Consider the following 23,547-nt stretch of genomic DNA (forward strand, 5'->3'; position numbering starts at 1 on the left):
TTACCATCCAGCTTGACTACAAAGCCTTTTGTAACCCTCTACCTATTCTCACAGCCCAGTACTCAATGCCTACATAAATGAGCACATCACTGTCTAATTGCCTTTCTGGTACTGTCTAAAGGCTTGCTGGGGGGTGGGGTGGGGGACACTCTGTTAATTCATATTTCTAGATTCTATCACAATAAGGCCTTGGAACAAGTAAACAAGCAATTGAACATATGGAGCAAAGACAGGATTGGTAGAACTAGGAACTGAAGTTTAGTTTTCAAATTCTCACTGGAGAATTTAGGAGCAGTAGGAAGCATTAGCCACATGAAGAAACTGCTATAATAACCACAGCCAAGAGTAAGGATTCTCTCTACGGCAGCTGATACTCTGAGCATCTCATGTATATTACCTCTCTAAATCCTTACAGTAACTCCACAAGGAAAGCACCAATTTTATTACCATCCGAAAGATGGTTAAGCAACAACAAAAAGCTCACAGAAATAAAATATATTTTGTATATATTCTCTAGAAGAATATATACAAAAGGCCAACAGACACATAAAAGATATTCAGCCTCATAAATCATTAAGAAAATGTCCATCAAAAAACTCAAAAGTATAGTCTTTCACACACACGAGGAGAGATAGTGACAATGACAATTAGACACGGTCACATGGATCAGAAGGATCAGAAGACACTGGAAGGTGCATACACGGCTGGTAAGAATAGAAAATAGAAACAATCTGGCAGTCCCTCAAATGTTAAACATGGCGTCATCCTGTGATCTAGCAGATTGGGGATGACAGCTAGCGGGAACAGGTTCCAAGGGACAAACGGGTTCTAAAACTGGAATCAGCAGCACAGCCCGGCAAATTATACAAAGCAAATGAGTGGAACGTAAGGGACGTGAATTAAATCTCACTGAAAGGACTTTTTAATTAAGTTTCAAAAATAAATCACTTGCCCACGATAGGACAGTCACTGCAGAGCAGCACCAGAACGGAGCCCAACCTGAGCTCTAAATTAAAGAGGCGTCGTGCGTAGCTCTGTCTTCTAAAAGATCTGCATCCAAAGATGTGAACCAAAGCGATGCACTCCAGCGACCATTTTTATTTATGTATCTTCAATAGATTAGAAGTGTGAAGGAAAAAAAAAAGAAAAACCATGATGTAAAAATGACCTACTTTATTTCTGAATCGCTTTCTATACTTGGCTGGCATCTTGCAATAAAACTGAAAATCAGCCAGCGTCAACTGCTGGAGCGGCCTCTCCACCTGGAAAATCCAAAGAGTTAAAATCCTCCTAGCCACATATCATATCACTGTGACAATTATTCTTACTCCCTGTTCTTCGGGCTCAGGACTGTACTAGCAGTCTTAAGAATGTATGCTTCTTGTTGCTCCTATCATTTACCTAAATTCTTAGAAAATATGATACTACCTCCCATAACACAGGCGTGTGACATGCAGAATTGGTGAAGCCAAGTGTCTCCAACACTTCTGAATCTCAGGAACCTGAGAAGACACTCCCCACGACTGTCCTTCTCCAGCACAAGAAATGCAGCTCCGCTGTATACAAACCTGACGACATCGGAATGTCAGGTCAAAGGTCTCGCAGCAGAACCCACAACACCTAAATAACAGATGTTCTCCAGAACCCAAGCCTTCGTCACCTCTGCCAGTCTGTAGAACCCTGCTTTGGGTTTCACGGAATCCCAGGCTCCTCATAGAGGTCATAATATCCCTAAGGTGGGAATCAAGCAGGGTTCGGAAGTCTTATCTCTATAAGGAAACTGAACAACACACAGTAACAATGAATGCATGAATTTGTTATGCTATACTATGCAAGACGGGTAATTTGGTCAATTTGTCAAAGAGATCCATCTCGGCCAGTCAGGCTGAAAGCCAGGAGACGGGTACTAACTCCTCCATTTCCAAACACATGACAGCCTTTCCACAACTACTCCACACAACCAATCAAGAAATAGCAGCACAGATCTGAAACCGTAACTCTTTAGAATAAGGCCGGCTCTAAGTGTGTTAATATGTAAGTCCAAGTACAGAGATATGTCATCTTGCTCGGTCCCCAGAATGTTATGACACACCAGTAGCAGAGACCTCAGAGCCAATATCGCTCATGCAGTACTATGGGGAAATATTTTATTTTTCTATTTCCCTTCAACCGGAGACAAATGGATGCTTTGCAAAGAGTCATTTGAATTGCCCTAAGGGGCTCTCTAAAAGTAAAAAGGACCAAACCAGCGGCTGTCAGCTGCCTTTGAAAAGTTGCCTATCTTCACTAATGGATTATAAGCATCACTACCACAGGGGGATGAGTGCTGAGGGCATGAGGAGTCCAATCACCACCTCTGTGCTTTGCCATCAGCTGAAGAATAAGACCACTGGTGTCGGCGCCATGAGTGCATAGAGGGCTTATAAAACCTGATTTAAGGTTCTAGGGAGATGGCTAAGTCCGTTAAATATCTTCTGCGGAAGTATCAGGGCCTGAATTCAGATGCCCATAAATGGTGTTAAAAAAAAAAAGCACTCACCTATTACATCAAGCTCAGGCATCTACACACAAGCAGATGTGTACATGGCAGACACACATACACACACACACACACAGTTTAAGCCAGCAAGGTGAGTGTGTAGTGACTGGCAATCTTCCTATCTTCATTGTCAACTTGACTGGATTTCATCACCATGGAAACACATCTGGGAATACATATAAGGGTGTTTCCAGAAAGGTCTAAATGAAGGGGGGAAGGGCAGGCTGAGCGGAAGCAGTTCTATGTGGTGGGCTGGGGTTGCAGACTGAATAAAAAGACGAAGGGGCACTGACCACCACCATTCATCTCTTCTGTGCCCTGATGCTGGACACAACACGATTAGCTGCCTTACATTTCTGGCACCATGTCTTCCCTACCAAGATATCCTTTACCCTTAAACCCCCGAGCCAAAATAAACCATGAAAAAAAGATCCAAGATGCAAAAGACACGTGTCTACCCATATAAGGACTTTTTTATGCTACCAGGCTACAAACTGAATGGTATCACTTATGAATTTATAAGGACATGTCACCCTGGAGACTTTATTATAGAAATTATGCATAAGGCTCTTTCATGGTCCCTAAGTGTGATACAGAAACATCAGCTTGACAATTACTTGTATAAACAAACATAAAACTCAAGCATAGAAATTAGCAGTGCTCATCGATAAATTAGCAGACTACCATTAAGAATTCATTACGCTCACGTTGCATTCTCACAAACACTCAAAGGTCTGACCTCAAGTAGTCACGAAGGCCAGGGCTGTGCTCATGTTTCTCTGAAGCTTGGATCTCTCTCGCCTCTCTCTCTCTCTCTCTCTCTCTCTCTCTCTCTCTCTCTCTCTCTCTCTCTCTCTCCCTCTCTCTCCCTTTCCTTAGGACAAACAAACAAACAAACAAACAAAAAAAGATCAGGGGCTGCAGAGATGGCTAGTGATTAAGAGCACCAACTGCTCTTCCAGAGGTCCTGAGTTCAATTCCCAAAAACCACATGGTGGCTCACAACCATCTGTAATGGGATCCGATGCACAGCTACAGTGTACTCATATAAATTAAATAAATAAATCTCTTTTTAAAATCGTAAACAGCCATTAAAAAAAAAAAAAAGAAAAACAAAAAAGACCAAATGCTACATATTTCAGATCCATAATCCTTTAAAACGTTTAATTGTAAGATGTCGCTAGTGTGGTCATTCATTCATTTCTTCCTCTAACAACTGTTTATCAAGTCAGACACCATGACAAACAGCTAGAAATAAGCACAGAAAAAAAAACAGGAAGCCGGGCGTGGTGGCGCACGCCTTTAATCCCAGCACTCGGGAGGCAGAGGCAGGCGGATTTCTGAGTTCGAGGCCAGCCTGGTCTACAAAGTGAGTGCCAGGATAGCCAGGGCTACACAGAGAAACCCTGTCTCAAAAAACCAAAAGAAAAAAAAAAGAAAAAAAAACAGGAGCAGAGCCTGCCTTCCCATAAAGCTTAGTCTAGCAGAAGAATAATTTTACGTGTGTGCTGGGGTTTTTGTTTTGTTTTGTTTACCAATAATCCAGGCAACTACGTCCATACCATTTGCACCGAAACATTTTTCAACTTTTTTTTTTTTAAAAAAAGATTACTTGAGGGGTTAGAAGTATGGCTCGAGCCATCCTACCTGATTGACAGCCCAACATCACAGATAATAAATGAGGTATTCAACCATAAAGAAACAGTAGCATGGTTGACATTAGCCATTTAAAGTTATTTATGGCTTCTCACACTCAATCCACATCCAAAAGAAGGCTCCTTGCTTCTTCCAGACTGGACTATCTGAGATAGAAAAGTTGGGATATTCTGAAAAACAAGAAAGCAGCTATGGTGAATGATATTAACTGCAATAAGTGATGCTGAGTACCTTAGCATTGTTTCCTTGCTCTGAACAAAACCGGCACACGGTGTCTAGCCAAGTATCCCTTCAGAGGACTAAGGGGAGAAGACTTCGTGTGGAAGGGAACTCTTTCTGGCATTCCTGACTGTTTCAGACACCCACAGCTCAAAGGTTTTGAAGTTTATGAATCAATAGATAATAGCCACAAGTAATGAATATCAATTTTAACTTTTAAAACGTGTTCAGGGTGGCACACGGCCCCGGCATCGGATGCATGCTTCCATGGACAGATGTGATAGTTTTCAAGGCAAAGCTTCCAGAGAGCTAAAAGCAAAACTGTAGGGAGACAAGTCATTCAAAGGGAGAGCACTGACAGTCTTAAACTCCAAAACTTAGGGCGCGGTAATTATACAGAGAGCGATAAACTGCAGCAGTGATGCTCATAAACGTCAATAATTCTACCGAGGCCCCTTTCGGAGTATTCGTGGTGTATCAAAGTACAGGTGTTTATTCACCCTAATGAACAAATCCAAGACTAAACTTGTTAATTCTCTACTTTCCTAATTTATTAAGCTCCATAATAAAATGTGAAGCAAAACTGTTGAAACCAGTTAAACTCAGTATGATCTGCTAACGTGATTAACACTGCCTTCTTAAAGAAGACCTCTCATCGGAACATGTGCTACCTCTGTGATTTCAGGGCACACATCCCTCTATCCATCACACTAAATGGAAGGGTAAGGGAGGTTAATAGAGACAGAGTGTCTGTAATAGCCCCCTGCATTTCATCCTCCACTCAGTAGACTCCAGTGATCGCTGGGCTGTTTGTAGTGATCTTATGAATCAATGCTGCCCTTCACACCCTGGCCAGAGATGAGGGACCGACTGCTGTGTGAGCGTAAGGCTTCCCTCTGCAGATGCTCTTCGGACTGATCTGATGATTCAGACTGTGTAAGGCTTCACAACAACTGACAAGCAGGCACAATCTTAATTAGATGCTAAAATGGCACCACTAAATACCTAGACAATGAGCAAGGGAGGGCAACAGCCACTTGCAGTGTTCGAGGCTGATTTCTGGTCTCCATTTCTCATGGAGAGACATCTCTCTATTCAGATTCACAATCTCAAGGGCTATACGAGCCCTGACCTAGCAGGAGCACTCAATCATGTAAAATAATGGAAATGAAATTTTAAACATGGACTTACACTCTATCATAGGTTACACCAGTAACAATCAAAAAATGTTACAGACTGGAAAATACACACAGCTATCCCATTAGCTATGCTGACAGCCTTCTTCTCCAGTTCAATATAAAAATTCCCTGGTAGAAACAAGCGGCTGGCCCAGAAACATGGCTTGTCAGGTAAAGGGACCTGCCAAGTAGCCTGCCCACCTGACTCTAGTCCCGGGAACCCGCACAGTAGACAGAGAAGCACTTCCCACAAGCTGTCCTGACTTCCTCATGCACAGCGCACACACATACACCACAAATAAATAAAAGGTACTTTAAAATTAAAACAGTTATATATCCGATTACACATGCCTGGAGTTCAGCTGCTCTGGAGGACTCCTTGAGCCCCAGAGTTCAAGGGCAGCATACAAGCACACTGTCTCCAATTGCTCAGTGATAGGAAGGATTCCTGCTACATTGAGCCTGCCTACTTTGCCTGTGGCTGATGAAGAGTGATCCCATCCCTGTGGGTTTCTCTGTCCTGTCTTGAGTGAAGAAGAATTACAGATAGCTGAAACACCTCGGATCCACTGCAGATGCGCCAGTCTGGGCCAGAACAGCTCAGAGCAATCTTTGGTGGAGAGCACTGTGATTGGACTCCCTTTGTTGACTGACCTTGAGCTCAAGCTGCCCTTGCACATGCTGGCCTATCACTCAAAGTGACAGAGTACCACAGAAGCCCCTTCCCATTTTAAGCCTCTTCCCCTCTCCTGGTCATGTGATCATGGACAGTCGAAGTCACCCCGGGCATAAACAATCTAAGACAGCGGTTCTCGTGACCTATGGGTTGAGACCCCTTTAGAGGTTCATTGACCCTTCACAGGGGAGGGGCTGCGTATCAGATATCCTGAATATCAGGTATTTATATTACAATTCATAACAGTGGCAAAATTACAGTAATGAAGTAGCAACAAAATTTTATGGTTGGAGGTCACCACAGCATGAGGAACTGCACGAAAGGGTCTCAGCATCAGAAAGGCTGAGAACCACTGATCTTCTCGTCTTAAGTCTCCATTCTGTTTCTAACCATCTGAGTGATCTGAAAACCACTCACCCTCTCTCTCCATATGTCCCTTTATTCACTCACTAAATACACACAGGCTTTGTGATGGACCAGAAGTGGGGAAACACTGCATTCCTGTAACCCTCTCTCCAACCCACTTTCAATACTGTATGTCGTGTGTCCCCGGTCCCTCTCCTTTGTCCCTCCTCTCAGGACTTGTGTATGGCTTATTCCTTATCGTCACTGCTTTCAAATGATGATGCAACTCAAACTATGAACAATTCCGACACTTTATTAGGAGACATCCCAGAGGCCACTGATATATAGATGAAGTGGCATATGCTACCCAAATGGCGTAGCAGACAGCAGTGAAATGGGACAAAAACTACATGAAATAATAGCAACAGGTCCTGGAGATGTAACAGTGAGCTGTTTTATGGTTTTGTCTGTTTTGCTGTATTTTAGTTCCATATGGCACAGGGCATAATGACACACGCCTTGGATCCGGAAGGCAGAGGCAGGTAGACCTCTGTCATCTTTGTGACCAGCCTGATCTACACAGTAAATTTCAGCCAGACAAGTTACATAGTGAGACTGTCCTGGAAAAAGAAATAAAAAATTTTTTTTGATGACCACATTAGGCAATTGTGCCATTTTATGGACTCAAAACATAGAAAGAGGTGCAGGGCTGCCCTGAGCCACTCACTTATGATAAAACTTAAGACTAGAAACAGCTCAGATACCCTGATTTGCTTTAAAGGCAGCTTTCTGACAGAAATGCATTTGTGTTCTGGTTCATGTTAGATAGAACCCAACTGCTCTTTAAGTGGACACACTAAACACTGCCAACCTACTGTTGTTCTAATGCCATAATACTAAAAATAAAGCCAGCCAGCATTTTTACCCTTCATTCACCTACCCTGAATTCAGTTCACCATAAAAGAATCGTTTGTTGTTAGAAATGCACTACGTGTACCACAGCAAACCCAGCATCAAAACCACAAAGGGTTAACAATTTAGTTCTCTAATGCTGAGGCCTGAGGCCCGGCTCAAGGTCTGCATCTTCTCAAGGTCCCCATCTTCGCTGACTTCACACTGAAGGGAGCAGAATTCCTCCACCTAGGTCTGAAGCAGATGCTGTAGTCATTAAAGGTCCCCGGAGCCAGCTCAGCAATACCAGGCATACACAGCTGCTGACCTGAGGATCCTGCCTGCCAGACTACAGATGCTTGCAGAGCTATGCACTGCCTCTTCGTCCACAGAGGCAGAGAGGTGCCATGCCCTGAATATTTGATATCTTCGGGCAGACTCCCTTCTGTTCTAGTACAGTAATGGGAGATTGCACGCATAAGAGGGGGAGAAAAAAACTGTCCAACGTTTAGAAAGTTCTTTAAGCCTCTTTCCTCTGTGTCCCCGTCCCTTCAGACCTTGGTTTTCAATACTACTAGACACATTTAACTATGTGTATTTAGATGAATAACTTCCCCAGTCACATTTCAGGGGATGACAAACGGCTAACAGTGGACGTGGCAAGTACTAGCCCAGCACAATGAATCCGAGGGCGTCCACAGCTGGAGCCGCTGACGCTGCTCTCACACGGTGTCTCTGCAGTCGTTCCCTTGTCCAGTCTTGCACGAGTGAACAGAGTGAAGTCCGTGGCCTTCAGAAGACTTGCTTCTGACCCTGCTACTGGGTGAGTTACCGAAACGCTCCAGCTTTACCTGATAATCACAATCCTAGAAGAACTGGCATATGCCTCCCTCCTTCCTCAAAGTCCTTTTTCAAATTTCATATGAGAGTGGGGGGCGTTAAAATGATATGGTTACCAGTAAGACGACTGGGCAAGTTAAACCAGACAAGAAACAAAGAGAGGCTTGTGGTTCTGTTTGGAGCCATGACGACCTGAGTTTGGTTCCCAGGCCCCACAAGAGAAAACTAATTCCCCACAGGTTGCTGTCCTCTGACCTCCATATCCACATCATAGCTCAAGCACGCCCTGGCACATATACAGCTAGATAGATAGATAAATAAATAAATAAATAAATAAATAAATAAATAAATAAATAAATGTGTTGAGCCTCCCCCCTACCCCCCACCGCATGGCTGCAGCCATTCTGTTCCATCACTGACAGCTATTTCATACTGTTGCTGTAATATGCCTTCCAGTCACTGACACAGAAAACTATCTTGACCCAGAGCAGGGTCATGTGACCCCATACCCTGTTATGTTCTGTATGTTAGGAGGTGTGTTAATCTTAAGAAATCCCACAACTATAAGCTTCATGTAGGACCCATCAAGTTAAAGGTCACCATGAACTGTCATGTCTAAAATGGCTTGAGTCAGAGCTGACCACCGGGCAGCACTTCCAGCACCTGAATGAATATGAGCTCATTGTGGGTTTTGTGACTTTATTCTTTATTAGCTGACAGAGAAAGAGGTTCATTGTTGAAGCCCCAGGTAATTCTGATTTGACCAGTATTAGGTTGTACATTCAATAAACCATCCCTGTCTGACTGAGATGGGTGTTCGTGTGGTTTGTGGGGTGACTCCTGGACCACAACAAACAAATACCTTTAATCTCTTCTTTTATTAAGGGCATTGTGTTTTGCAGACTTGGTGTTCTATCTGTCCTCCATATCACAGGGAAGGGCAGTGGGGAACAGGAAAATAAACTCATGTTAGCCTATTGGTCTTTCCCACCCAAGCTTCACAGAAAAACCAGAACCCCATGTGCCCAACACTAGCTTTCTGCGTACTAATAAAATGAGGGAGACGGTGGTTCTTCTCCAGAGTCATGGCCTGATGCCTATCCCTGAGGCAAGGCTCTGCCCTCGCCTGCCTCTTCTCTCTTCCCCAGGCCAGGCCAGCTTGGCTCTCAGTCGGTGCCACCCTCAGCACAGCCCTCAGAGGTACAGAGGCTCCTGATTGGCTGATCACCTTCATTTGCTCACATCCTTACCCACCCAGGAGGCTCCTCCCATCTTGAATACTTTTTCCTAAAGCTGCTGGTTTTCCATCAGCAAATCAGAGACAAGACACAGGACTCCTGTCTCATCCCCGGAATCTGTGTGGTGTGGCCTTCCTTTCTCACTCACTCCAGTGGCACAGAGCTGCACTGCCTAATTGTTCTTCCAAAATAAGACATTAGAGCCCTGCGTACATCATCTGTTCTCAATGATTTTTATCTATTTCAGCCAACAAATAAGGCAGACATTGGAAAAAGAGATCCCAATATAAATATACATTGAATGGCAACTCTTTTACAGGCTTAAGCAGCACGGTGTGAGCCTATTGGTCAGCATTCCTTAAACAAACCTGGGAACTGAAGGGTGGTGAGTAGTGGCCGGTTTTAAATATTGTGGTATACTAGATCTTCCTAATTGCCTAATAAAGACAGCTAATCAATTTATAGTCTGTAGAAATCAATACAGACAGAAGAGACTGCTTGTTCAATGCCATGTAGAGACCTGCACCCCCACCTGTCCCAGTGTTAGGATTGCAACCCTAGTCTGTCTAATTCCATCACAGCCTGCTGCATCTTGACGATAATTACTATCATTGTTGCTAATTACACACTAGAAGATGTACTAAACATCTCATTTGGTGGTCACGGTAACCTCCTGAGTCAGGTACCAAAATAGTTCTCATTTGTAAAATGGGAAAGCCAGAGAAAGTCAGCAATTGGAGTCCAAAATCACACAGAAAATAATATTACAGATTATATTTGTTCTGAATCCTGGACCTATGCACTGAATCGGTAGACCATACTCTCTGTTAGGATGGAAACTCACTAGGCAGAAACTGGGGTAGGTGGCTAATTTTCATGAATGAAGATCAATGCAGAGATTGCGAATGCGGGGTCCATTCCGAACAGCAGGGTGGAGCGAGCAGTCAGGGAGTATGAGGCTCATAAAGATGCACGGACAAAGCAAAGCAAGAATATCAGTCCACAAATCATTAAAACTCATTAAACACACACACACCTCGCGTACCAGTAACCCTAAGAATTAAATACCCTCTTCCACTGTGCTAATATAAATATTGAACATAAAATGGTTAACGATTGACTCCTTGTTATTGCTATATGGGTAGAAAGGACCTGGGTGACATAAGACACTGGAACCCAGGAACAGACCCCGTGATCTGAATAGCTGGAAATCATTTTCCCCGGGGCCCTTCCACCCCAGGGGCAGTCAGAGACAAAGAGCTAGTGAATGCAAAACAGAACCCAGTCCTTCCCAGGACCACCTCGGTTGAAATGGCACATGCCACCACTTATGAATCCAGGCAGCAGCGAGAGCCCTCAGAACAATGGGGGAAAGCAAAATGTGTCCCGGACTCACTGGTTTGCCTGTGACGGCTCCACGGCACCGTGCTGCAACAGGACAGGCACCGCTTCACTTTCAGGACAATATCCAGGAAAGCACATTCAACTCAACATAAAAAGGCATAAAATGGGCCTTGCCTAGGACGGTTTTGTCAGTTCTCTTGCCCTCCCCCACTTGATTGCTTCCTTACTTCATGCCAAGTGTGTGTGTGTGTGTGTGTGTGTGTGTGTGTGTGTGTGTGTGAGTGTGTGTGTGTGGTAGTGTAGTAGTGGGTTGAATAAACCTGGCCCCCATAGGCCCATAGGGAGTAGCACTATTAGAAGATGTGGCCTTGCTGGAAGAAGTGTGTCACAGTCTTTCTGCTTTCTGTGGATCAAGCTGTGGAACTCCTAGCTCCTTCCCCAGCACCATGTCTGCCTGGATGCTGCCATGCTTCCCTGCTGCAGCTGCAATTAAATGTGTTCCTTTATAGAGTTGCTGTGATCATGGTGTCTGCTCACAACAACAACAACAACAGCAACAAAGGTAACTAAGACTGTGTATGCACATGCACACATGCACATATGTGAAGAACACAATACATTTAAGGCCCCCACACACACTAAATTAGCTAATTATAAATAAATAAATAAATAAATAAATGTTTAAAGGAACATATATTTAAATCTAGATTACACATAAAACATGCAATATTTGAGTGGCTTAATTTGCTCTCCAATTCCACCCATTTTCTACAGAATGTCATAATTTCTTACTTACATTTGAATAAAAGCCCACTGTGTAAATATACCATAAGTACATAGCAAGACCCTGCCCCCAAATACCAAAAGCAAACAAGCAAACAAAACTTCAACTACAGAACTACAAACTATCTCCTGAAGATATGCACATGCACATTAGAGGGACCACTAATGTAACTGTATATTCTAGTTAAGCGTCTGCGCTCTTGAGTTCTCTCCCTACCCCCACACACCTCCCTCTCTCCCCCTCCCACACCTGTCTACGTCTCTGTCTCTCTCTCCCTCTCTAACTTAGCATTCAAATCTTCATTCTTACTTGATTAATATTTGCCACTATTATTTTTACGCAGACTACATGAAAATCGGTCCTACACGTCAGGATAACTTTTAAGAAATTGTTATTCATCCGCCTGACTCTCAAGCCCATGGCATCACAGCACCACTGGGAAAAGCAGAACATGCTAATACTAAGTTCAGAAATCAAGAAGGGGATAAATAATTCATCTTCACACTGAAAGCCATACAGACGTCTCGAGTCAAGCTCAGTACTAGTATCAAGACCACAGCCTATAGATGAAGACCGGCCACACGCTACAACACAGACAAACTTGGAAGATGCGCTAAGTGAAGAAAGCCGGACACAAAGGGACAGATGTTGTATGATCTCATTAATGACATTGTTAGCGAAATAATTCTTAATGGCATATTGAGAAGAAGCAAATTCCTCTGGAGACAAAACACTGAGCAGGGAAAGAAATGGAGAATTGCAGGTCCATGGTTTCTATACTTTTGTTCAGGGTGATGAAAATATTGTTAGAAACACAGTGATTAGCCTTGTGTGGAGGCTGGTGTGTGCCTGCTCTGCAGCCAGGAGCAATTTTGAGCTTGTGGTCCTCCTGCCTCAGCCTCTGGAGTGGATGGGATTACAGACCTGTCCCAACAGGAGTGGCCTGCATGTGCCTACAATACTGACACTTAAGAGGCAAAGGCAGGTGGAGCTTGAGTTCAGGCCAGCTTGGGCTACATGGCTGGGCTACATGGCCAGACCATGACTCAAAACAAAAATAAAAGCAGATAGTAATGATCCTCATACAGTGCTGTGAATATAACCAAGTATAATGCTTAAATGGAAATGATAAGATACCTGGACTTTACATTAAAACTCACATAAGAACTGCTGAGATGGTTCAGCAGGGAAGCCACTGGCTGGCAATCCTGGTGAGCTGAGTTGAACAGCTACCCTGCCACTGTGTGGGTGCTGCGAATCAAACCTGTGTCCTCTGGAAGAGCAGCTAGTGCTCTCAACTGCTGAGCCTCCTCTCCAGCCTGATACATTGTTTCTTCTTCAACTCTTCAAATAAGCCAACTGTGATTTCACTGCAGCGGGTCAAGCCACCAATGCTATTCTACAGCAGACCTTAATAGTTACTTACATAGGCTGACCAGATGTTCTAGACCTGCGAGGTAGGGAACCATAGATAGATGGACGGAAAAGTGAGTACCACTGGAGAAAGTATCCATGGGAAGAGGCACTGGATAGCCTGGAGGGGAACGCTAAGATGCACTCTTCCAAGTTTACCATCTCTCAGTGATAAAGAGGGAAAGAAACTGGACGGCAGAGGGGCTCTGCTGAAGATGCACAGGAGAAGAGCACAGCTCACCCTGAGTTGCTGCATTGCTCCTACAAGCCCTCCAGATGCCCATTCCCTGGACCTTTGCACATTCACTTCCTCCAGGAGGAGACAGGCAGCAGGGACCGCTGATGGGTCAAGTCAGAGGTTGCCACATAGAGGCCAGTCTGTCTGTGCACCAATAAGGACTTAAGGAAACGTTACCTCAGATCTTTTCCTGGCACAGATGGACTCAGCAGGCCGGGGACCATGGGAGCCATGAGACTGAAACAGAAAGACCGTGAGTGGCTGACAGTGAAAGATGTCTGCAGCTGCTTTACTCTTAAAGATGGGGTGAGAGGGTGCTGACTGGCTTTATGTCAACTTGACAGATGCTAGAGATATCTGAGAGGGAGGAGCCTCAATGGAGAAAATGACTCCATAAGATTGAGCCACAGGTAAGCCTTTGGGGCATCTTCTTAATTAGTTATTGATGGGGGAGGGCCCATCCCATTGTAAGCAGTGCCAACCCGGTGATCCTGGGATCTATAAAAAAGCAGGATGAAGGGCTGGCAAGATGGCTCAGTGGTTAAGAGCACCGACTGCTCTTCCAAAGGTCCCGAGTTCAAATCCCAGCAACCACATGGTGGCTCACAACCATTCGTAACGAAATCTGATGCCCTCTTCTGGAGTATCTGGGGACAGCTACAGTGTACTCACATATAATAAATAAATAAATCTTAAAAAAAAAAAAAAAAAAGCCAAGGAGAGCAAGCTAGTAAGTAGCACTCCTCCATGGCCTCCGCATCAGCTCCTGCTCCAGGTTCCTGCCCTGTAAGCAAATAAACGCTTTCCTCCCCCAGTGGCTCTATCACGGCAACAGAAGCCCTAAGACAGAGAAAAATGTGCATAAACAGAATAACTAAATAACTGGGAGAGGTTATAAAACTCTAATTCTAAAAAATGACTTGACTAGACCCATTTCTCGGGGTCTCTTTCCGGTAAGGATTCACGGTGTCCTAGGACTATGCAGGCAAAGAACAGAAGGATAGAGGCAGGCCTTTGAGATGCTAATCCCAGCACTCGGGAGGCAGAGGCAGGCGGATTTCTGAGTTCGAGGCCAGCCTGGTCTACAAACTGAGTGCCAGGACAGCCAGGGCTACACAGAGAAACCCTGTCTCGAAAAAACCGAAAAAACCAAAAAAAAAAAAAGAGATGCTAAAGAAGAAACAGTGACCCTAAAGGCCGGCCTGACTCCAGGCACTTGTAAACCACCCCTCTGACTTCTCTTCACTCCAGGAATGTTGTCAGAGAGCACCAGGCAACCATACTCAAAACCGGAGAGAGAGGCAGTATGCTAAAATCCATCACTGGACAGGGGAGCCAGGCTTAAAATCCCAAGGAAAAGGACAGTAGGCCAGGATTTCCCCAAATCAATCACTGCAGGCCTACAGAATATGACTGCATGGCCTTTGAGTCATGAAATGTGGATGATCTGAATTTAGGTGAGCCAGGTATAATGTCTTAAAGTTTAATAGAAGCCAAGCATGGTGGTGCATAGCCGTTAATGCAGAGGCAGAGAGGCAGAGAGAGACAGAGAGGCAGAGGCAGAGGCAGAGACAGAGGCAGGTAAATCCCCCGTGAGTTCTAGGCCAGCCAGGAGTACATAGTGAAGAAACTAAAATTAAATAAGCCAGGCCTGGTGGCACATGACTGTGATCCCAATATGTGGGGGCTGGGGCGAGAAGACTGCAAATTCATGGACAGGCTATACTGCAGAGTGAGTCCAAATCCAGCCAGGGCAAAAGAGGTCCTATACCCAAAAAGGAGGGGAAAAATGTAAAATATGCCAGTAACTATTATACTAATTATATGTTGAGGCAATCTTTTTTACATTGGTTTTTATGTTTAAAATATTAAAATGTATCAAACCTGGTTATTTTATTTTGGGACACCCCCCCCAAAAAAAAAACCCATTACGTAGACAAAGAACAACAAAGTAACAGTGGCCAGGTAGCATATTTCTGTAATCCCATCATTTGGAGGTGAAGGAAGAAAGAACAAGGAATTGAGGCCAGACTGGGCTGCATGAGACCATTTCAAACAAGGAAGGAAGATTCAAAGACAGAACAAATACAGAAGTGAAAACATCCCTGGGGTCTGGATGAGCTGAAAGCACCTGACTGAACTGCGGGATGGGGGTAGGGATGCGCACGTGGGGTCAGAAAAAGACGCACAGAAAACAGCCTTGATCCGACATGGAGTTAGCTGACGAAGAGTTGATAAAATATTACAGGGAACACTAGATGGGATATTACTCCAAAAATAAAAAATAAAAGTGGTTACCCTAAATAAAACACATATGTAAAGCGCATATGAAATTATTTTCAAGGGAGCTGGAGACATTGCTCAGCAGGTTAAGGGCACTAGCTGCTCTTGAAGCTCTTGCCAGTTCCTGGCACCCACGAGGCAGCTCAGTAATTCCAGTTCCAGAGAATGTGATGCCCTCTCCTGGCCTATGCAGGAACTGCATCCAAGCGCAGGCAAAACTCGAACACAAAATAAATTCTTAGAAATTATATACTAATTTAGCCAGCATAACTAAATTGTTATATTGCACAAATTAATCCTCTGATTTAATTAAACTGTTATTTTTTTATTAAATAAACTTAATCCAGGAAAAAAAAACCCGATCAGCAAAATATGATTAAAAAATATCTAAGTAGCCAGGCGGTAAATGGCACACGTCTTTATGCCCAGCACTTGGGAGGCAGATGCAGGGGCATCTCTGTGAGTTAGAGGCCAGCCTGGTTTATGGAGCAAGTTCCAGGACGGCTAGGGATATACAGAGAAAACCTCCCTCAAAAAAAGGAGTGGGAGGGGGAGGAGAAAGAAGAAGGAAGAGGAGGGAGAAGAAGAAAAGAAAGGAAGGGAGGGAGGGAGGTGGAGAGGGAGAGGGAGGGGGAGGGGGAGAGGGAGAGGGAGAGGGAGAGGGAGAGGGAGAGAGGGAGAGAGAGAGAGAGAGAGAGAGAGAGAGAGAGAGAGAATGAATGCAAGTTTATTAACACTTTGGCCTAACCTGTCCCAGAAGATGCCATTTACGGGTCTGTTATATGAATTATCTCTATTTTTGGCCACAATCTGTCAAGCTGACTCTGGGTAACCAAATTCAACCTCAAATTCTTAGTTTCACTCAGTCACTCTTTACCTAAAAAGGATTCTACTTTATCGTAAATAAAATGAGCCATTAAAACACCCAAACATTTGCTTCCTTATAGCAGCTGATAAAATCCAGATCTTAAACTCACATCCTGGCTATATTCCAGGAGAGAACTCAGATTCCGGCAGCCCAATATCCATACCTTTTTTTTTTTAACCTCAGGAGATAACTGCAGATGAGTCCCGACAGTGAAAATTACATTACACTCTGATGGGACCACTGCACACACAGGAAAGGCCTACCTCTGTCGGCAGCTCTCTCCCCAGGGGACACCTCCCTCTACTGCTGGCATGTGCGAAGTGGTGCTATCAGTTACGTGTGCCCGATGCAGAGACTGACACACGTTCTAATTACATCCATTCTTTTCTTCTAATTACTCTGGAGGGCGATTACATATTTAACTTGGCTATCTTTTTTTAAAAAATTACGTTGCTTTAGTAGAAGTGTTTCAGATACTTATGCCCGCACACATCAATTAGAAAGTTAATCATTGTGCTTGTTCTCGCAAAAAGAGTCCATGAGAAGGAAGCAGGTGGGAGTGTTTGGCTCCTTTTGAAAAGTTAATTAGAGCATCCCATTGGCAGAGCAATCATTCCAGAAATAAGTGTATCACAAACCCAAACCATATAATCCACATGCTGTCAGGACATAAGACGGGGCTCTGTTTAGTGAGTTTATTCATTTTCACTTCCAACCAAGGTTTTCAGTCCGCTGTGTCACAGGTAGCTTCGCCGTGAGGCAAGGCAACTTTTCTTCAACTATTTCCAAGGGCCAGGAGGCAAACGAAATCATAATCTGTGACTAAGAACGGTCAAAATTAGCTGTGATACTTACAAATTAAACTCTAAATGAGAAGAATTTTAGACAACAGAATGCAAGGTGTTAGCAGCTGGTGAGTAAACTGCACACTGGAGACTCTACTGCCTTCATCGCAGACCCACTAACAGCACGTCGATTTATTTCTACAGTAAGTTACTCCGCTCCGTCTGAAATTGTAACCTCCTAATAGCTGCGTGTATGAGGGGTGTCATCAGTGGTGCGTGGCACTGGAGGCCACTTGCAGATCACACGTGCAACCTCCTGAGTAGCAATAGTCTCCCTGCTACTCATTTCATTCTTCCCCTCTTGGCCATAATCCTACTGGGATGTCTTAAAATATCGATTCTAAGTTCCCAGACAGTTCTCTTGCGATAATTTGGCCCCCGCCGCACTTAGATGAGATAGACCATGCAAGATCTGTCACAAAGCAAGCATTTAATAACCACTGATGGGCTCTGAATTCAACCCAAGCCCTTTAAACATCAAAACATTGAGAACTCAAAAAGGTTCGCCTCTAACATCCAATTCAATAAGCATAGTAGCGGAGCTTAAAGGCGGACAGGACACGGAGGATGGAGAGAGGGGAGAAGAGCGATGGCTTCCCTGAACAACCGCAGAGGAGACTCCGTCCAGAGTGATTAAAGGATTTTCCAGCTCTGCAGTCTTTCATGTGCTCCCTGCTCAGTCTGCTGCTCAGAAAGGACAGATACTTGATTCCCTCCGCACCCCCAGCCCCCGCCCTGCCCAGCATCCTCTGCTCTGCAGGCAGGCCTTATATTACAATAACCTCACAGTGCTCCTTACATTCAGCATTAAAAAAACATTCTATAATCTTTCCTTGGTAAGTTTCCAGTATTCGTGTTACCCACAAAATTATTTCCTAATGTGATAACGGCCAAGCCAAAAGAGAAAAAACGAACACTCTAGGTTTTGGGCTCAAACATGATTCTCTCTACCTAGGTCCACCTGATAAGCTTCACGTGCATTTGTGATTATCTGCAAACATTCCCATCAGGGAACATTTGCAAAAGATGCCATAAATGTCACACCACACATACACACACACACCCCCCCCCCCAAGGCTCAAGCCTTTATCTGGAAGTAGCAAAACCCTTAAGTGAGACATAGTACGAGAGTGTGCTCTGGAAGGCAGTTCCGGGTCTTGACCCACTTCTCTCTTTGCTCTCTGGTTGTGAAGTGAACAGTTTTACTCAGTACCTGCTCCCATCCTGATGTGCTGTCACCATAGGCCAAAGGTAACACAGGTGACCCATCGCAGCACAGACCCTCCAAAGCTGTAAGCCAGCGGAAACCTTTCTCTTACAAGCTGCAGAGCTCGGGTACTTCCTTTAGGTACAACGTCTCCAACACAGCATCATTTTTTTTTTTACAAATAGGATCTCTAGGCCTCCAACCTTTATGAATGAAACTATGGGATATCAGGGCCTGATAACACAGTCTGACATCTCAGTGGCTCGGCAGGCTGAAGCATCAGTTCAAAGTTCAGGGCGAGCCTGAGCAACTTAATAAGACCCTCTATCAGAATAACTAATGAAAAGAGGGCTGGATAACTAGGTTCTGGTAAAGTACTCAACTGGCTCCAGCAGAAACCCAGTCCAATATCCAGTGCTGTAAAAATAATATTAAATGGGAGCCAGGGTGGAGGGGGGCTAAAAGGGGGAATAAATGAGAGCAATGTATAATGGCATACACACATACATATACACACCCCTTACATGTGTGCGAAAGTGCCATAATAAAACCCATTACTTTGTATGCTAACTCTATTAAAAAATTAATTTAAATTATGGCAGAAAGAATAGCAACTGCCAGGGGGACAAGAAAGCAGACCAGCATGGTTGTAAATGTGGGGGTCTTACATTTGTTCTTCAGCGCTTCCTTGCCTACAGACATGTGCTAAGCACAGAGGCATTCTGAGTCACTCTACCACTAGATAAGGCACACTGAGGACAGAGAGTCACAACTCAGTGAGGAATACCAGCAGAAACTTGGGAATGTCAGACAGCCTGACCTGGGAAGGCAGGGGTGGAAAGGGTCTAAAGGACAGAATTCCCCATGCAAAGCATGAGCAAATAGAGAAACATGACTGTCGAAACCCTGCGAACTACAGCGCCCACAGGGCACTGATTTCCCGTCAAGATTTTCCTTTTCTTCATTCTCTTTCTTTTTCTACATTCTCTGAAGAACTGCAAACTGGTGACAGGCAACCAGGGCCCTAAGTCTGGGAACCATGGGGCTCGGCCCCAGTGCCTGTCACATGGCTTTCACTCGACATCTTGAATCGATAAAAAAAAAAAAAGTAAGGGTTAGAAATAACAGCCAACTTTCTTTTTTAAGTCCTTAGAACACAAAGATTCTTGGTAAATAATAGTTATGTGATCAAATATCTTTTACTCACTTAAGAAGAAAAAGTCTAAATATTTTAGGTCAAAATCTAGGCATGAAACACTCTAAGGATGATATACAAAATACACAAATGCTGCTCCAGCAACCTGAGGCAGGGGCTTTGTCTTTTACAGACCATTGCAGGCTGCAATTTTTTTAGTCTAAATTTGTTGCTTCTAAATTTCATTTTTAAGTCATTTTAAATATATATAAAAGTTGCAATAGAAAAAGGAATTCTTTGGCCAGTTTTCCCTAACACCGTCTTAACCTAATCAAAACCAAGAAACATCAATGCAATCAATCTTACCCACTGGGGGCTTTACTCAGATTTCATCCAAATTAACTGTTTCAGTAACGTCACTGGGATTTTTCCCAAGATTCAATGATGTATTTCCATTTCCTAAGCCTCATCCGGTCTGTGACTATCCCAAAGTCTTTACCTGTCTTTTAAAGTGTGGGCATACACGTGCATACCATGTGCACATGTGGAGGTCACAGGACAACATCCAGAACTCAGTTCCTGCCATCTGTCTTCTGGGGACAAGGTCTCCCCTTGTTTGTGAACATCACATGCCAGCCTAACTGGCCATGAGCCTGTCTCCTCCTCCCATCTCACTAAAGGATGCTGGGCTCACAGATACACAGCCCCACATTCAGCATCTCATGTGAGTTCTGGGAAACAAATTCAGGCTTGTGCTGCGTGAACTTCTACTCCCCTGGCCACCTTCTAGGCTCCAGCACGCAGTGCCCCTGAAGAGCAATAGTGAGTTACCTGGGGCAGAAGTGAGGCTTTTCTCCTGATCAGAGTATGAGGCTGTATACCTAGGCAGGAACACAGGCGATGTTATCTGCTCTTGGTTAGGATGTCTGCCAGGTCTCTCCACTGCAAAGCCACTCTCTTCCCTTAAAGTTAGTCTCATGGGAGAAAGACTTTGAAATTCTACAAATCCCTGTCTTTTCAAACTCTCAGCATTAGACTGCACTTTAGCCATGATTACTTGGTGCCTTAACTGTGATTGTCTATACAACAAATACTTCTGTATTTATTAACTGAAATTCTTCTGGATGCTGCCCTACATCATTCATTCAATTATCTATTTCTTTTTCATTGTAAAAAACCATTTATTTGTTTGTTTTATGTGTATGGTGTTTGGTTGGTTTCCCCAACATCAATATCTTAATTTTAATCAAGCCCAAGAAGCAACCCTATGCACTGGGTCTGTTTGCCTTCTCCAGGGTGATCTTCTTCAATAATGTAGTCTCACACTCTTGTTAAACTCACTGATACTGTGTATCAGCAGCTCTGATGCTGTGTATCAGCAGCTCTGATGCTGTGTATCAGCAGCTCTGATGCTGTGTATCAGCAGCTCTGATGCTGTGTGTCAGCAGCTCTGATGCTGTGTGTCAGCAGCTCTGATGCTGTGTATCAGCAGCTCTGATGCTGTGTGTCAGCTCTGATGCTGTGTATCAGCAGCTCTGATGCTGTGTATCAGCAGCTCTGATGCTGTGTGTCAGCTCTGATGCTGTGTATCAACTCTGATGCTGTGTATCAGCCCTGATGCTGTGTATCAGCAGCTCTGATGCTGTGTATCAGCAGCTCTGATGCTGTGTATCAGCAGCTCTGATGCTGTGTGTCAACTCTGATACTGTGTATCAGCCCTGATGCTATGTATCAGCTCTGATGCTGTGTATCAGCAGCTCTGATGCTGTGTATCAGCAACTCTGATGCTGTGTGTCAGCTCTGATGCTGTGTATCAACTCTGATACTGTGTATCAGCCCTGATGCTGTGTATCAGCAGCTCTGATGCTGTGTATCAGCAGCTCTGATGCTGTGTGTCAGTTCTTGGATGCTTATACCTGCTTGAGAGGATTTTGTTTCTGCTCTTTCTCCTTTTCACATTTTTCATCAGTTTTACTAACTTGCTTTCAAGTTCATTAAGCCTATCCTGGGCCTTTGCTCCTGTGTTTTCTATTCCTTATAGGTCTCAGCATTCTTCTGGAATTGGCCATGTCCTTTAGCATGCTGTGTTCCTCCCTCACTAACATTTCCAACGCAGTACTCACAGTGACTACATTTTATTATTTCTAATCCCTGTTGATTGTGTTGTCTCTTGGAACATGAGCCATCTCATGTTTTCTATTCTGTCCAAAACTTGGCATCTTTCAAAGAAAATTAAATTTAAGATAATGGTTTTTAATGCCTAGAAGTGGATACTCCACCCTTCATTTGGGACTGAGCAGGCTGCTGGTTTGGTATGAGGTTTAGCACAGTCAACATACACAATCTTTGATTCTTCTGAGGTGACCTGTCTTAAGAGTGAGGATGTGTTTGTGGTGGCTTTTCTCAGGGTCTCCTGGACACTGAGCTTTGGCCTGCACTTGGTGTAGTCTCACTAAGGAGTCTTCCCACCTCTAAACAGCAACAGGCCTCCGACACACCGTACTCGCTGCTCCGGAAATGGCGGTGGTCTGATTGAGCATCAGTTCTAGAAATGGCAGTGGTCTGATTGAGCATCAGTTCTAGATAGTCACTCTCTCCCTTGGGACCAGGGATATGGGTTCTCCACACTTCTTTCTTTCCCCAGTGCAGCTCTGGGCTCACATCCTTCCTTCAGGGTATCCTCCTCTTGCAGGCCCCTGGGTTTGTACCCTAAAGGAAAGAGGAATTCTTGTTTTTTCCTTAACGGGGATGGAACTCACAGTACCCTATGCATGTTAGGTACAAGCTCCACCTGACCCCTGAACCACTCCTCAGTTTTCTCATCTACCTCCTTTCCGTAGAGAACAAGAAGATACAAAAGAGGAGTCTTGGTTAAGTCTTTGTCACATCTGCAGCCGCCAGTTTCCCTTCTCCATGCACCACCAAAGGAATTACCTGTTTGGGAGGTCATCTGGGAGTTCTTGGAGAAAAGGTTTATTTATGCTTGGGTGTTAACTACCCTCTACAGCCTCTGGGGACTCCACACCTTCTTGAAAGCCCACAAACTGCAGCTCTTTCTAAATTCCATTACCGTCAGAATTCTGAGCAGTGTCTCCCAGCGTCGCCCTGTGGTAAGCAAGCCTGGGTAAGCAGCTTCTCTCATCTGTCCTTGCAGACCTGTCTCCTCTTAGGCCTCTGGCTCCCTGGCTGCCCTGAAATCTCTGCTCTCTTGAGCTCAGAAACAGCAAGGCACGCTCAGTTGTGCAGATTTTTGTTGCCATGTGTTAAGGTCGTGGGTTATGCTCTTTCTGTATCAGAATCCGGTCTCTACTAGTGCCTGAATTTGTTTCCTAAAAGGCAAGCCTCATTAGGAAGTCAACTTAAAAGGGACCGTTCCAAACTAAAATACCCTAACGTAATTTTGAATCTTCAAACCTAATGAGAGAATTTGGGTTGTTATTATTTGTGATTTACTTTTCTAGCTGTTGATAAATCATCAAGAGAGGACTCATTATTCCTCTAACGATAAATTCAAAACCAAATTGCAATAACGCATTTAAACAGAAACTATACTAAGAACTCAGCCTAATAAAAACCACGCAGCAGCAGAGAATGATTTCTTAAGAGCATCAGCTTCCTGCCTGGCAGCTTGCTCCTGGGCTGCCAGCTCATTGTCCCCAGAATTTTGCTTCACAAAATATTTTCTTGAATCTCTTGGGAGATGACTACAGGGTTAAAAGTTGTCTTAAGATCAAAGATCAAAGAGCAAGCAAAACAAAAAAAACAAAAAACAAAAAAAAAACCCTGTAATTCTCTATAGCTGCCCATCCATTGATCTTTCCCATCTGCTGTGCAAGCGACGAAGTGTG

The 23,547-nt window shown here is 44.2% G+C and overlaps 1 protein-coding gene across 4 annotated transcripts in view; it reads right to left on the reverse strand.

Annotated features, from left to right (window-relative positions):
• The window catches only part of Smyd3 (SET and MYND domain containing 3), a 580,304-nt gene that overhangs the window by 485,039 nt on the left and 71,718 nt on the right, over positions 1 to 23,547 (reverse strand). The gene's annotated exons all lie outside the window — the stretch shown is intronic.

The sequence above is a fragment of the Mus caroli genome, unplaced genomic scaffold, assembly GCF_978045245.1.
Source record: "Mus caroli unplaced genomic scaffold, Mus_caroli_1 scaffold_1, whole genome shotgun sequence".
NCBI lineage: Eukaryota > Metazoa > Chordata > Mammalia > Rodentia > Muridae > Mus > Mus caroli.